General features: G+C 45.5%; 1 protein-coding gene across 1 annotated transcript in view; it reads left to right on the plus strand.

Annotated features, from left to right (window-relative positions):
- The first annotated feature begins 8,027 nt into the window (after window positions 1-8,027).
- The window catches only part of Jcad (junctional cadherin 5 associated), a 69,292-nt gene continuing 64,470 nt past the window's right edge, over window positions 8,028-12,849 (plus strand). Inside the window, exon 1 of the mRNA XM_075970701.1 lies at window positions 8,028-8,160. The gene's annotated coding sequence lies outside the window, so the exon portion shown is untranslated. The remainder of the gene's footprint in view (window positions 8,161-12,849) is intronic.

Raw genomic sequence — 12,849 nt, forward strand, 5'->3', positions numbered from 1 at the left:
TCTGAATTTGGGCCCTCTGGATGAGCAGTATGTGCTCTTAATGGCTGGGCCAGACTTCTATTCTTCCACTTTCTTTTCAAAATGAACCTTTGCACCATTGGTGGTGTTCGTGGTAAGCAATGACTGAGTGAGTGAGCAACACCACTATTAGATACTATCTACATCTGTATATAGGTTAAACACCCATTGTGTGAATTTAACAGTTCTCCATGTAAGAGAGAGACGCAGGAGTTGGCATTCAATTACCTAAGTTGTATGTAGTACTACCGAGTTTATTTTGCAATCAAGTAGCTTAGATCTACATCATTCCTAAACAGATTTGATGTCAAATATATAGAAGGCCCAGACAAGGAGGCAGATACAAAGAGAGGGGGCTAAAGAAGAGAGCAGAAAGTATGATTTTTTGTCATTTCAGATTTTTTCCATTCATTTCCATAAAAACATAATATATAAAATTCAATGTTACTATATTCCCCTCTTGCGGGTGCTCCATTGAGTTGGTTTAGGCTGCTGCTAAATCGCAGCTCATCATGATGAGATCTGTGCAGGGCATAGTCACACAGTCACGCACATGTTCAACTTGTTCAACTTACTGCAAAGTTTGTCTTTAACATTGTCAGCTTCCAGGGGAAGAATCCAGGAAGTTCAAGTGTGCTGTTGGCAAGTCCACATTACTGGATTCTCCATCCCGGCTGATAATAGGGGGTTCATGCTGTAGGAGGAAGGCTCAAACTGTTCCCCAAGCTCACAGCCTCACTGCACTAACAGTTATGGTGGCCTCGGGGCTGGCATAGGTGCCTTCACAGCTGAACCACTGCCACATGGAATAATCCAGAAGATCCCATCTGAATGGTCTTGTGATCCACCTGGGTAATTTCCTACTCTAGTTCACCCAGCAGAGCCCTGCAGACCCCATAATGTTGACTCTGGCTCCTTCCTTTGAGCCTAGGAAGTTCCCAGCAGGGCCGCAGTAGGCAGGACCTGCCAACCCCAGCCTTCTATCTAGAACATGATGGGAGTCCTAAACCTCTGCTCCCAGAGCTACCACATGACCTGGAAGCCTGCTGGCCTCTTATTTTCATGGCTCCCCACCCATGCAGTTCACTGGAAACTTCTCCACAGAACTTTACTGCCCTCCAGGTTTAGGATGCCCAAGTGTTTGAGTGGCCCAGCTCCCAGCCTGCACCTTACTGGAGGACCTGAGCAGGGATCAGCAGCCCATGTACAAGCCCCCTCCAGAAACTTATTGATTGGAAAGAATTAAACCCTCAAAGAAGACATACTAATTGAGTCTTTTTGCAGAATAGGCCAAAAAGAAGCCACAGATATTACTTAGAACTGGGGAAGCAGCAACTTTCGAAGAGGAAGAGGAGAAAGATAAAACTCATTCTCTTGTTTCTAATTTCTAAGGGAGAATTTGTTATGGGGTTGTTTCTAACCCCAGCCAATTAGTTAACTGCTGCTAATCCTGGCCCTGCTATTAGCCGGGGTCTTCTTTTTCTTCTATTTTGTATCATTTCTTTTATGATAGAGTTCCACCATGTAGTTCAGAATGGCTTCAAATATACTTTGTAGCATAGGTTAGCCTTGAACTTGAGATTCTCGTTTCTCCCTTTAATAGGATGTTACTATATAGTTTTTAAAATATGGTAGACACTGTGGGAAATCCTACACACATCACTGGTTTGCTCCACCAACTGCTTTCTGAGTAGGTCCCTTCACTGTAGCATCTGCAGACAGCGGATTCTGTGTGCAGTGCTTCCTAGGGGATAGGATAATCCACTGGCTTGTCTCTGTCAGCCTGAGAATCAAAGAAGAGTGTGAGCAGCCTCTGGGCAGGAAGGCTCACTGATGGCAAATAAGAGACCCCGCACCAGCAGGAGGGACAGTAGGCAAGCCTGCACGTTGGGGCACTGGCTTTGATAAATTGCCATCTTTTTTCTTAGTGGTTTTTTTTGTGTGCATATATTAATCATGCATAATAATGACTTTCATTGTGACATTTTTCTGCATGTACATAATATATTTCAACCATATTTATCCCCCAATACCCACTATGTCCCCATCTACTCCCATTAATTCTCTTCTTCTTTCCAATCAGCTGATAAGATGTTGTTTTAATTATTTAGAAGCCAACCTAGTATGGAGGCCCCAGAGAACTTGACTTGATGCTTCCAGCCCAACCTTGAGCAGATAATTTTTCATCCCCTAGCTGCAGCCTCTTTCTCTGCTGACTATGGCAAGAAAGAAGCCCCACTATCTACAGAAAGTGTCTCAAAGTATTGAAACTGCAAAGGGCAACTTTAAGTCCTATGCTCTGCTGCCCAAGGTGTTGGTCCATGTCTGTACTTGCAGGGAAGCAAAGGCAGGAGGGACAGTATGAGTTCCAGACCAGCATGGTCTACACAGGGGAACTCCCCTCTCAACAACCCAAATAAATCAATATTGGGCTGGGGACACAGCTCCATGATAGAGTACTTGCATAGTAAGTGCAAAATACTAGGTTCAATTCCTAGTGCTAAAACATCAATACAGCCATATAAAATCAATCAATAAATAAATAACAAAATAAAATCTCAACATACTTGTGGAACTCACAGCAGCTGTGACTACACAGGATCTGCACAGATCAAGCAATCAACATGCCAGCATAATGGGGAAGGACACACACACTCTCACCCCTAACTGAGAAGTTATTGACAGTTGATGGCTGCTGGAAATGGCAGAGTCAGTTTTTCCCAGGGACGTAGCTTCTGGTAGGTTGCCTGTGTGCCAACTGTGCACACACAAGCAGCCATAATTAGATTCAGTGAGTTTTTAATAAAGGACTTGAAGTTTTGTCAGGGACACATAAGAGGTTCTAGGAGGTTGGAGGAGGAGTGGGAGATAGAGGGGATCAAATCCATTGTATAGATATATAAAATTCTCAGAGGATTAATAAAAATGTTTAAAGATAAAATAGAACCCCACGTTTCTATCTCTACATGGAACCTAAGAAGTGATAAGTTCTTTATTATGTAGTTGATAGACTTGCTTGTTTTCTTCTTAAAACTACATTCCACCCTTTTAATCCTTTCTGTGTGTCTCAAAACTTGATGGTTTTCTGTCCTGGGTTTCTGTCTGTCCGTTCCCAGTATCTACTTAGTTCTGGATGGGGTGGGAGAAGAGGGTAAAGAGGAAGGCAGGGGGAGGGGAGAGGAGTGAGAAGGCGAGGGGAGAATATTGATCATGCAGACACTGCTAAAGAAGCAAAAAAGACTCTCCAAAGAGAGCAGCTGAGTGCCACATCCCCTCACCTTCTCAACTCCTGTTCCTCCAGGACCCGTCTAGCCTCTGCTAAGGTTCCAGCGCCTATGATGGAAGTGTATACTATCAGCTGCTGCTGTCTGCATTTATTCAACACGGCTCTTAATAGTTCCTAAGTTGCCACATCTTCTGTTTCTAGTTCTTTTCTGTTTCTAGTTCTTCCTGCTACTTGTAAGCTTTCCTGTGGGGTAAAATGTACCATTAGGGGAAGCATCTTTTTTTTTTTTTTGGCTTGGATTCCTGGCCTTTTAAAATAAATAATGCCATAATGAATCCCATTTCTAGCCCCTCCTAACTTCAAATGAGTTGTGGTTTTTGTGATGTATGTCACTGTGCGACTCTTGGTTGTAAGAAATAAAGTCTGGCTGCCACTTGGGGGAGGAGACAGTGTGGAGAAGTTCACGTTTGCCAACAGAAAGCTGTTTGTCCACTAGGTGCCAGGTGGCCCTGCATGTGATGAATGTCCAGCCTTTGCCCACTGCCCAGCACTTTCAGGTATTGCTGCATTCATGACTCTGGATAACACCAAGGGAATTGATAACACCTATAGGGCAGTCTCCTACCAACGGCACCTGCCACGATAGAGTTGCCTTTCATGCCCTGGATTGATGGACAAGCTTCCTTCCTTAGCCATGGGGTATAGCGTTGTCTTCTAGTGGTGTCATGCTAGAGGACCTGGGGAATGTCCACACCTTAGAGTCATAAGTGAAGCCAAAGCGTGTGCTATCTCCTTTGTATCTGACACCACAGCCTTCAAAGCTCCTGTGTAGATGAATGAGTTAGATTCTCTTGTTTTTCTAAAATTAGATGACCAACTAACACAAGAAAGTGTAAATGTCAGTACCATGTAGGGGTAGGGGCTAGGAAGAGAAATCCAAGTTCACCCATGAGGAAGACCATTTTATGAAGCTCTTCAGAGAAGATCAGAAAAGCCTTCTAGCTCATTTCCTCGCAGACTACTGTAGAACAAGCCTGGCTGGGTTATTTCTGTGTTCACCGTTGACGAAGAGTTCCTTTCTCACCTTTTACTGTATTGAATTCTGAGGAGAGGAGAGCTAAAAAGGTAAGCACAGTGAGCTTGATTCTTCTTTCTTTTCACCTCTCTTCTTATCCATCCTCTTCCTTCTTCTTTTAAAGACATAGTCTTCTGTATAGCTCATACTGGTTTTAAACTCACCAGGTAACCTGGGCTTCCCTGGAACACATTATCCTCCAGTTTCTGCTCTCAGGAATCTGGTGGTCCAATTAGAAAGGCAAGCAGAGAAGTAGACAGTGTTGCATACCGAGGAACTACAAGGAAAACAGGAACAAAAGAAGGTGGATTGGAGAGGGGTTTCAAAGGTAAGAGTTCTGGGCACACCTTCTTTTTTTTTTAAATTTATTTATTTATTTATTAAAGATTTCTGCCTCCTCCCCACCACCGCCTCCCATTTCCCTCCCCCTCCCCCAATCGAGTCCCCCTCCCTCATCAGCCCAAAGAGCAGTCAGGGTTCCCTACCCTGTGGGAAGTCCAAGGACCTCCCACATCCTTCCAGGTCTAGTAAGGTGAGCATCCAAACTGCCTAGGCTCCCACAAAGCCAGTACGTGCAGTAGGATCAAAACCCAGTGCCATTGCTCCTGACTTCTCAGCAGTCCTCATTGTCCACTATGTTCAGCGAGTCCAGTTTTATCCCATGCTTATTCAGACCCAGTCTATCTGGCCTTGGTGAGTTCCTGATAGATCATCCCCATTGTCCCAGTATGTGGGTGCACCTCTCACGGTCCTGAGTTCCTTGCTCGTGCTCTCTCTCTTTCTGTACCTGATTTGGACCTTGGGATTTCAGTCTGGTGCTCCAATGTGGGTCTCTGTCTCTGTCTCCTTTCATCACCTGATGAAGGTTAATATTCAGGAGGATGCCTATATGTTTTTCTTTGGGTTCACCCTCTTATTTAACTTCTCTAGGATCACGAATTATAGGCTCAATGTCCTTTATTAATGGCTAGAAGCCAATTATTAGTGAGTACATCCCATGTTCCTCTTTTTGGGTCTGGCTTACCTCACTCAGGATAGTGTTTTCTATTTCCGTCCATTTGCATGCAAAATTCAAGAAGTCATTGTTTTTTACTGCTGAGTAGTACTCTAATATGTATATATTCCATACTTTCTTCATCCATTCTTCCATTGAAGGGCATCTAGGTTGTTTCCAGGTTCTGGCTATTACAAACAATGCTGCTATGAACATAGTTGAGCATATACTTTTGTTGTATGATAGGGCATCTCTTGGGTATATTCCCAAGAGTGGTATTGCTGGGTCCAGGGGTAGGTTGATCCCGAATTTCCTGAGAAACTGCCACACTGCTTTCCAAAGTGGTTGCACATGTTTGCATTCCCACCAGCAATGGATGAGTGTACCCCTTCCTCCACAGCCTCTACAGCAAAGGCTATCTTTGGTGTTTTTGATTTTAGCCATTCTGACAGGTGTAAGATGGTATCTTCAAGTTGTCTTGATTTGTATTTCCCTAATCGCTAAGGAAGTTGAGCATGACCTTAAGTGTCTTTTGGCCATTTGAACTTCTTCTGTTGAGAATTCTCTGTTCAGCTCAATGCCCCATTTTATAATTGGGTTGATTAGCCTTTTACAGTCTAGTTTCTTGAGTTCTTTATATATTTTGGAGACCAGACCTTTGTCTGTTGCGGGGTTGGTGAAGATCTTATCCCAGTCAGTGGGTTGCCTTTTTGTCTTAGTGACAGTGTCCTTTGCTTTACAGAAGCTTCTCATTTTTAGTAGGTCCCATTTATTCAATGTTGCCCTTAATGTCTGTGCTGCTGGGGTTATACGTAGGAAGTGGTCTCCTGTGGGCACACCTTCTTGTGTGGGAAGTCAAATAGCCTGTATCTGTGTGGCTAGACAGTGATCTCTGTAAAATAAGCTCTCAGATACAGGTATAATAAAGTTGGAGGCCTAGGGCTCTATCATGGAGTTAGTGTTAAGGCTTATCTTTGGAGATTATAGAAAAAGAAAACTTTCTTATTCCTTCTTCTTCTCCCCAAGAAACAAAAATAATGCATTAAAAAGTACACACACAGGTGAGGAATGGTGTGCACTTTAGTCCCAGCACTCAGGAGGCAGAAGCAGGCAGATCTGTAGATCCAAGGCCAGCTTGGGCTACACAGTTCCAAGACAGCAGCTTAAAGACCTTCTCTCAACAAACAAACAATGTGCAAAACAAAACAAAATAAACAAAACCAATGTACATAAAGCGAATAGATGTAATAAGATTTTTGAACCTTTGCATCTCCTCTGAGCATATTCCACACCTTTTTCTGCCGCTATTCCGTGAGCAGTGAGTATGAACTCTTAGCACATTGCATTGCTTTGTGTGAGGTGTTACATGCTATACAGATGTGATTAAGGGCTGTGGGAGGCTATGGCTGCATCAGAGCCGCAAGCATCTGCTTAATTCAACAGGTCCAAGGTGTCCTCTCGAGGACAGCAGCTGAGAATGAGTGTGTTCGCTGACCAACCAAATTTCATTGACAAAGGCAGGCTATGGTTGGCATGTGGTCCAAGAAAACACCAACTAAGCCTTGCTCTGAGGGTCCGTGTTTGAGACTCTTCATGTATCTTTTAGTTCACCAGGTCCTTTCTGAGGCCACAATTTGAGTCTGGGCCTCAGCGTAGGACTGGAAAGAAGTTGCCAGGTGAAGTCAGAGTGACTGGGGAAGAAGTTGAGACCCAGGCTGGAGAGGGCCTGTGGAGGAAAGAATGTGCTGAGAAGCACAGATGCCATGCTCTCTTGCAGGGTGTCACTGGCAGCCCATCCTGCTGTCTCACCCTGGCTCTGGACTGACTGGCTATGACCTGGGCAGCTGCTCCTAGACAGGAGACATGTTTCAACCCTGTGGTGACGGTGCCTTTGATAATTTACATTTTGGTACAAAAGCATCTCCAACTCCTTTGAGATAAAAGACTCTATATAAAACTGAGTTATGACTTTGCTTAACATGAATACCCTGGGTTTCTCCAAAAGTGGAATTAAACCCCTTTGGCACTTGGGATGGGCTGCCTGGAGCTGTTCCTTGGTCATTCCATCAGGCATTGCTCTCTCTGCTGATCCCGTGCCATAAATCACCTCCTTCAAGTTCAAAGCCGGTGTTTGCATTCGCCCAATCCCAAGGCGGAGGGCGCCTACTGACCCAAATGAGGCAGTCTTGCTGCATGAGCTGTTCAGGAGGTAAGGTGTGCACATGCACCCTCGGCCACTCCTGCCCGTCTGCAGGTCAACCTTAGTAAAACAGCCACAGTAGCTCTGTCCTCACCTTTGCATCCGGGGGATCACAGGACAAGGACTCTGTACGCTGAACGTGTAGCTTAGCACTGCACCTTTGTTATTTGTTACTAAAGCTTCCTTCTTTGAGCAGACAAGCAGCCAACAGGCTTGACTTTCCCTGTGCTGAGTGCAGGACTCCACATTCCGGAAGCACAGCTCAGCCCTAGACTTCTTCATAGACTACTTGGCAAGGCATACCAATGTGCTACCTCCTCTTTAAAAAAATAAAAATGGCTGTTTTAACCTCTCGTTTAGGGAAAGTGGGCTTGAGGATTCTTTGCATCCCCCGCCTAGCCTCACATCTAATAGGAGTGTTCTGTTGTCTGGAGGTGGATGGCACCTGTGTGCCAAGGAGCCTCAGCCCAGCCCTCCTCCGGCTGTCTGGGGACCTCGTGGGTAAAATAACAGCCTCTATTCTGAGCTCACACACAGAGCTTCTTTCTACCAAGGGCAGATTTGGGATTTAGAAAACTCTCAGCAGAGGCTTCGGGTGGCTTCGGAAGAACCGGTAGACTCACACAGAGGACCAGAGATCTCCTCAGGTAAACATTCCCCTCCTCTTTCTTTCTTGTTTTGTTGAAAAGCTGATTAAGGAAACAGGGTTCAGAAGGAGTCTCTGCTCTCTGGCTTTCTTATGAGGAAAGGGTTTGTTTCTATTTCTCTGAAGGAGGAACAAAGACATAAGTTCTGTGGAGAGAAATGCAGGGCGTTCTCTGTGGAGACAGGGCTGGGTGTCTAGGTCCCACATAGGCAGGATGCAGCTTCCTTGGAGGCCAAATAATCCTCTGCTGGGTGGAGTGGCCCTGGGACTGGTCACATAACTAGCCCTTTCGGAAGTGGCCCAGGGACTGGTCACATAACTAGCCCTTTCGGAAGTGGCCCTGGGACTGGTCAAATGACTAGCCCTTTCGGAAGTGGCCCAGGGACTAGTCACATGACTAGCCCTTTCGGAAGTGGCCCAGGGACTGGTCACATAACTAGCCCTTTCGGAAGTGGCCCAGGGACTGGTCACATAAATAGCCCTTTCGGAAGTGGCCCAGGGACTGGTCACATAAATAGCCCTTTCGGAAGTGGCCCAGGGACTGGTCACATGACTAGCCCTTTCGGAAGTGGTCCTAGACACTGCACAGAGTGACACCAGTCTGCTTTCCCTTGCTGTTTCTCTTTAAGCAATTGGACTCTACTGTATTTATCTTATTCCATTTTAAAATGTGAAATCTGTTCTTGTGTGTTCTATTTGAGTCATTTTTAAACCTACACCTTTCTCCAGTGATAGATTAAAGATCTTCCTGAGGTCTATTGTAACTTGTTAACATTTTTCTCTGAATACCACCAACTACATTCCTCTGAGAGGAAAAGAATGATTCATCCACCAGATGGACCATTTCTTCTGGAAACCTTGCCACCATCCACTCCCCTCCTTTTGTAAGCCTCTCTGCCTATGAAATCTGTCACCACAGCTCATGACTGAATAAGGTATTCGTTGGCTCATTATCTCTCTTTCCTCATTCTCTTCCCCACCCTTCCCCCTGCCTCTCACTTGAAGAAAATTTCGTTCCTATTAGCTGCTAGACCCAGTTCAATCGATCAACTGGCTGTCAGTCAAACAAGCACACTCTCCGCACTGTATTGGAATGTCACAGGTGGGGAAGGCTTATCTAAGAATATCAGAGCCAGCCCTGGTATTCGTCATGCACCTGACTCCCACCTACATCACTTAGACAATCACCACGGAGGACCAGGGAGTGCAGAATGTCTTGCTGACTTTTAAGGCACAGAATGTAGATGAAGTTGAAGGGACCACAGTGGCAGCACCCTGAAATCATCAGTGCTGTCCTCCACAGGTCTCATTTCACAGGTGAGGAAGCAGGAGCTTCCCAGGCCCTGTCCAGATGGATGGTAATCTTGGGGCTCTGGGCCTCAGCCTGAAACCATCATTCCCTGGATCACAATAGCATAAGCTGCTCAAGACAAAGTAGTCCCTAGACTGAGCCTAGAAGGGTCAGAGGTCACCCCAAGGGCCAGAGAAGAAACAGCTAAAAGCAGCTGAGATATTGGGGGGCAGTACAGTAGTTGTTGCCCTGTTGTGTGTGGGTGAAATGGGAAATAATGACCTCTAGAGAAAAGGGGCTGGGCACAGGGGACACCACTCTGGGGACACAGAGTGAGGCTGTGATCAAACTTACCAGAGCTGCCTGCTTCTTCTCTGAAGCCTCTTAGCTTACTGCCAGTCTCGTGACCTCTCTTCAGGGCTCTGCCCAAACCCTACATCATCAGCTAAGCTTTTGATACTCCTATTCTAGAACACCTTAAAACCACTCTAGTTAACTTTCTTTAAACCTTGCACTAAAGTGTTTGGGATGTGTAATTTGTCATGTTTTCCAAGTGGGTGATTTAGTGGCATTAAATACATTTATAATTTTGTGTAACCATTGCTACAATCTGGTTCTAGAACATTTCCATCACCTCCAAAGGAAACCTTATGCCCACCGGCCAGTCACCCTGCCTCATTTTCACGCCAGTGCCGGAGACCCTCTTGAGCTTTCCCCGAGCTCTTCTTACTTTGCATGGGATCCTTCATTATATGTCTTTTGTATCTGATTCATTTTACTTAATTTTTAATTTCTGTGGTGTTGGGGTGGAACTCTGGGCTTCATACATGTTAGGCAAGCCACCTACCACTAAGCAACACCCCAGCCTGCTTAGTATATTTCTAACCTTCATTCACGATGTGGTATGTGCCAGTGTGTTGCTATGCTGTATGGCTGGTGTATGCTGCCTGGTGTTCCATGGCACAGGTACAGTACATTTTGTTTAACCATTCACCAGTTTGTTCTGATTTTGGCTGTCTCTACCTGTTAGCTATTGTGGATAGTGGCATTGTAAACACTGGTATGAAAGATTTCACATGAACACATATTTCACTTCTTTTGGACACACATGTAGGCGTGGAAATGCAGGATCATATGGTAGTTCTATGTTTATCTTTTTGAGGACCAGCCAAGCTGTCTTCACATCCCAGCCACTGCTGTGGGAGGACTCAGTTCTTCCACATCCTTGTTGTAAATGCTTACTTTCTCTTTTTCACAATTCTGCCTTCCTGGTGGGTGTGGAGTGGCATCTCGCTGTGGATTTGCATGGCATTTTCCCAGTGACAGTGAGCATCTTGCCCTGTATTTCTTGGCCACTTGTCCCACTGACTTTCATTTCCTTTCTTTGGCTTTATTTTTTTGTGAACATCTTTGTTTAAATAAACATGATGTGATCTCTCTGCTCCTGGGTTGGCATGAGCTCTACACAGGCCAGTGTGTCCTTGTGGCCATCATTGGAAATTGGTACTTACGAAAGTGTTCAGTGTTGTTGAGTCTCTGGTAAATGAGAGGGATATAAGATGGTTATTCCAAAGTCCTGGATCTAGGACTGTAAAAGCAGATCCACAGTCTGAGCAGCACTGTGAGGAGAGAGTCTGAGCTGGCCCACCCCACAGTCCTCATCTGCCCTCCCTTGGGGGGTCTGTCAACCTTCCACCCTTCACCCATCGCTCTGTTGCAACGGCAGAGAGGTGACTCCAAGATTATTGCTATCTGAGGTGAGGAGAGCTACACCCCAGGTGACAGCAAAGCATAGCGGGAAGAAAAAAGGAAGAGGGGAACACTGAGGGGAAAAAAATCCAAGTTTAGGAGACTTTGGAGGAAGTGGGAGTGTGGATCAGAGATAACTCTGAGTTTCTGCCACAGAGAGCTGGGGAAATGATGGTGGAAGGGAGGCTAGGGGAAGGGAAAGAGGGGAGACAAGAAACCTAAAGGCTCATGCCAAAGGGGTGGGTCAGGAGTAGCTCTGTATCTTATAGAGGCATAGGATGTTAGGAGACAAGAATAAAGATTCTGAGAAGAGAGGGAGAAAAGGAGAGAGGGAAGGCGGGTAGGGGAGAGAGAGGAGAGAGAAAAGAGAGAAGGGAGGAGGGAAGGATGGAGAGGAGAGAGAGAGAGAGCGCGCGCTCCTGGCAACACCTCCCTAAGGCGGCCTCTGTGTTCTGTGTTCTCTTCCATTCTGTGGCATCTCTGAGGGGAATGAACTAGGGAACTAAGTTGTGAAATCTGGGGATCTGGGGGTGTGGGGAGTGGCACCGAGGAGTTGGGGAGAGGAGAGCAACCCCAAGGCTTCCTGTTTCCACTCCAGCTCACTTCATTGCAGTCAGACAACTTGAGCCAAGAAGTCTTGTAAGAAAGTCCATCCCAGAAGATTCTCTGTCTAGCATACTCATGGGAACTTGCCAAAGGCACCTCAGAGATGCTTTTTCCTCCCCATGTTGGGTGTATGGAAGAGGCCCTTATTCTTCATTGGGAATTCACTTTTTCATGTGAGTTTTTGGAAGAAGGTGTTTGCTGTTTTGGCTAGAAACTGTTGCCTTCCGGATGAGCACTCAGTGGTCAACATTTCCTCTCCCGGACTGATTGAAAAGTGTTAGAGGAATCTGGTGGGAGCCATCTTCCTCTGATTGTGGACACTAAAACGTGCTCACATGAGGAGCTGAATTCTGCGGTCATGGGAGTCTTCCCTCAGAAGCTTCTTCTTGGGTTCTGAATACTGCTCCATGCCTGGGCCTCCCTCTAATACAGTGTTCGTCTCCCCATAGCAAAGGTGTCCTGGTCTCAAGGACACAGGGATATCTACATTTTTCACTGCAAACTGGAATAAAGAGAGGTCTTCTGAGAGCCAGGAGACAGCCACCCCGATCCCCTGACACCTCACAGAAGACAGCTCTTAGCATATTTTAGGAACATTGTCTACTAAGCTGCCCCAGACAAAAGAGCAGCACTCCAGGGTAGGGTGCACACTCATTACACGGGCAGAAGAGTGGCGCTTCGGGGTAGAGGTGCACACCTTTGGATTGGTTAAAGTTTCTGGAGGTTGAACTTCAAGCAGTTCAAAAGCAAATGTGAGGATTTTGCTCATTCTGAAATATTGGGGTTCCCCTTCCACCAACCTATCCCTTCCTTTTCCCTACCCTTACTTTATTCTTACTGAGCTATTTTAATTTTATATCTAGAAAAATACTTCTGAAAAACATGTCAAACATACAGACAATACAGTGTGTAAAGTATGTTAGTGACACTTAGAAGGCTTGGAATCCACCAAATGCTTTAGAAAGGGTATAATTTAATGGGATAATTTCATTGAACAATACACTAAAACAGCATTTCTTTGTTTAAAACTGTTTAAAACTTAAA

This window comes from Microtus pennsylvanicus, chromosome 4, assembly GCF_037038515.1.
Source record: "Microtus pennsylvanicus isolate mMicPen1 chromosome 4, mMicPen1.hap1, whole genome shotgun sequence".
Lineage (NCBI taxonomy): Eukaryota > Metazoa > Chordata > Mammalia > Rodentia > Cricetidae > Microtus > Microtus pennsylvanicus.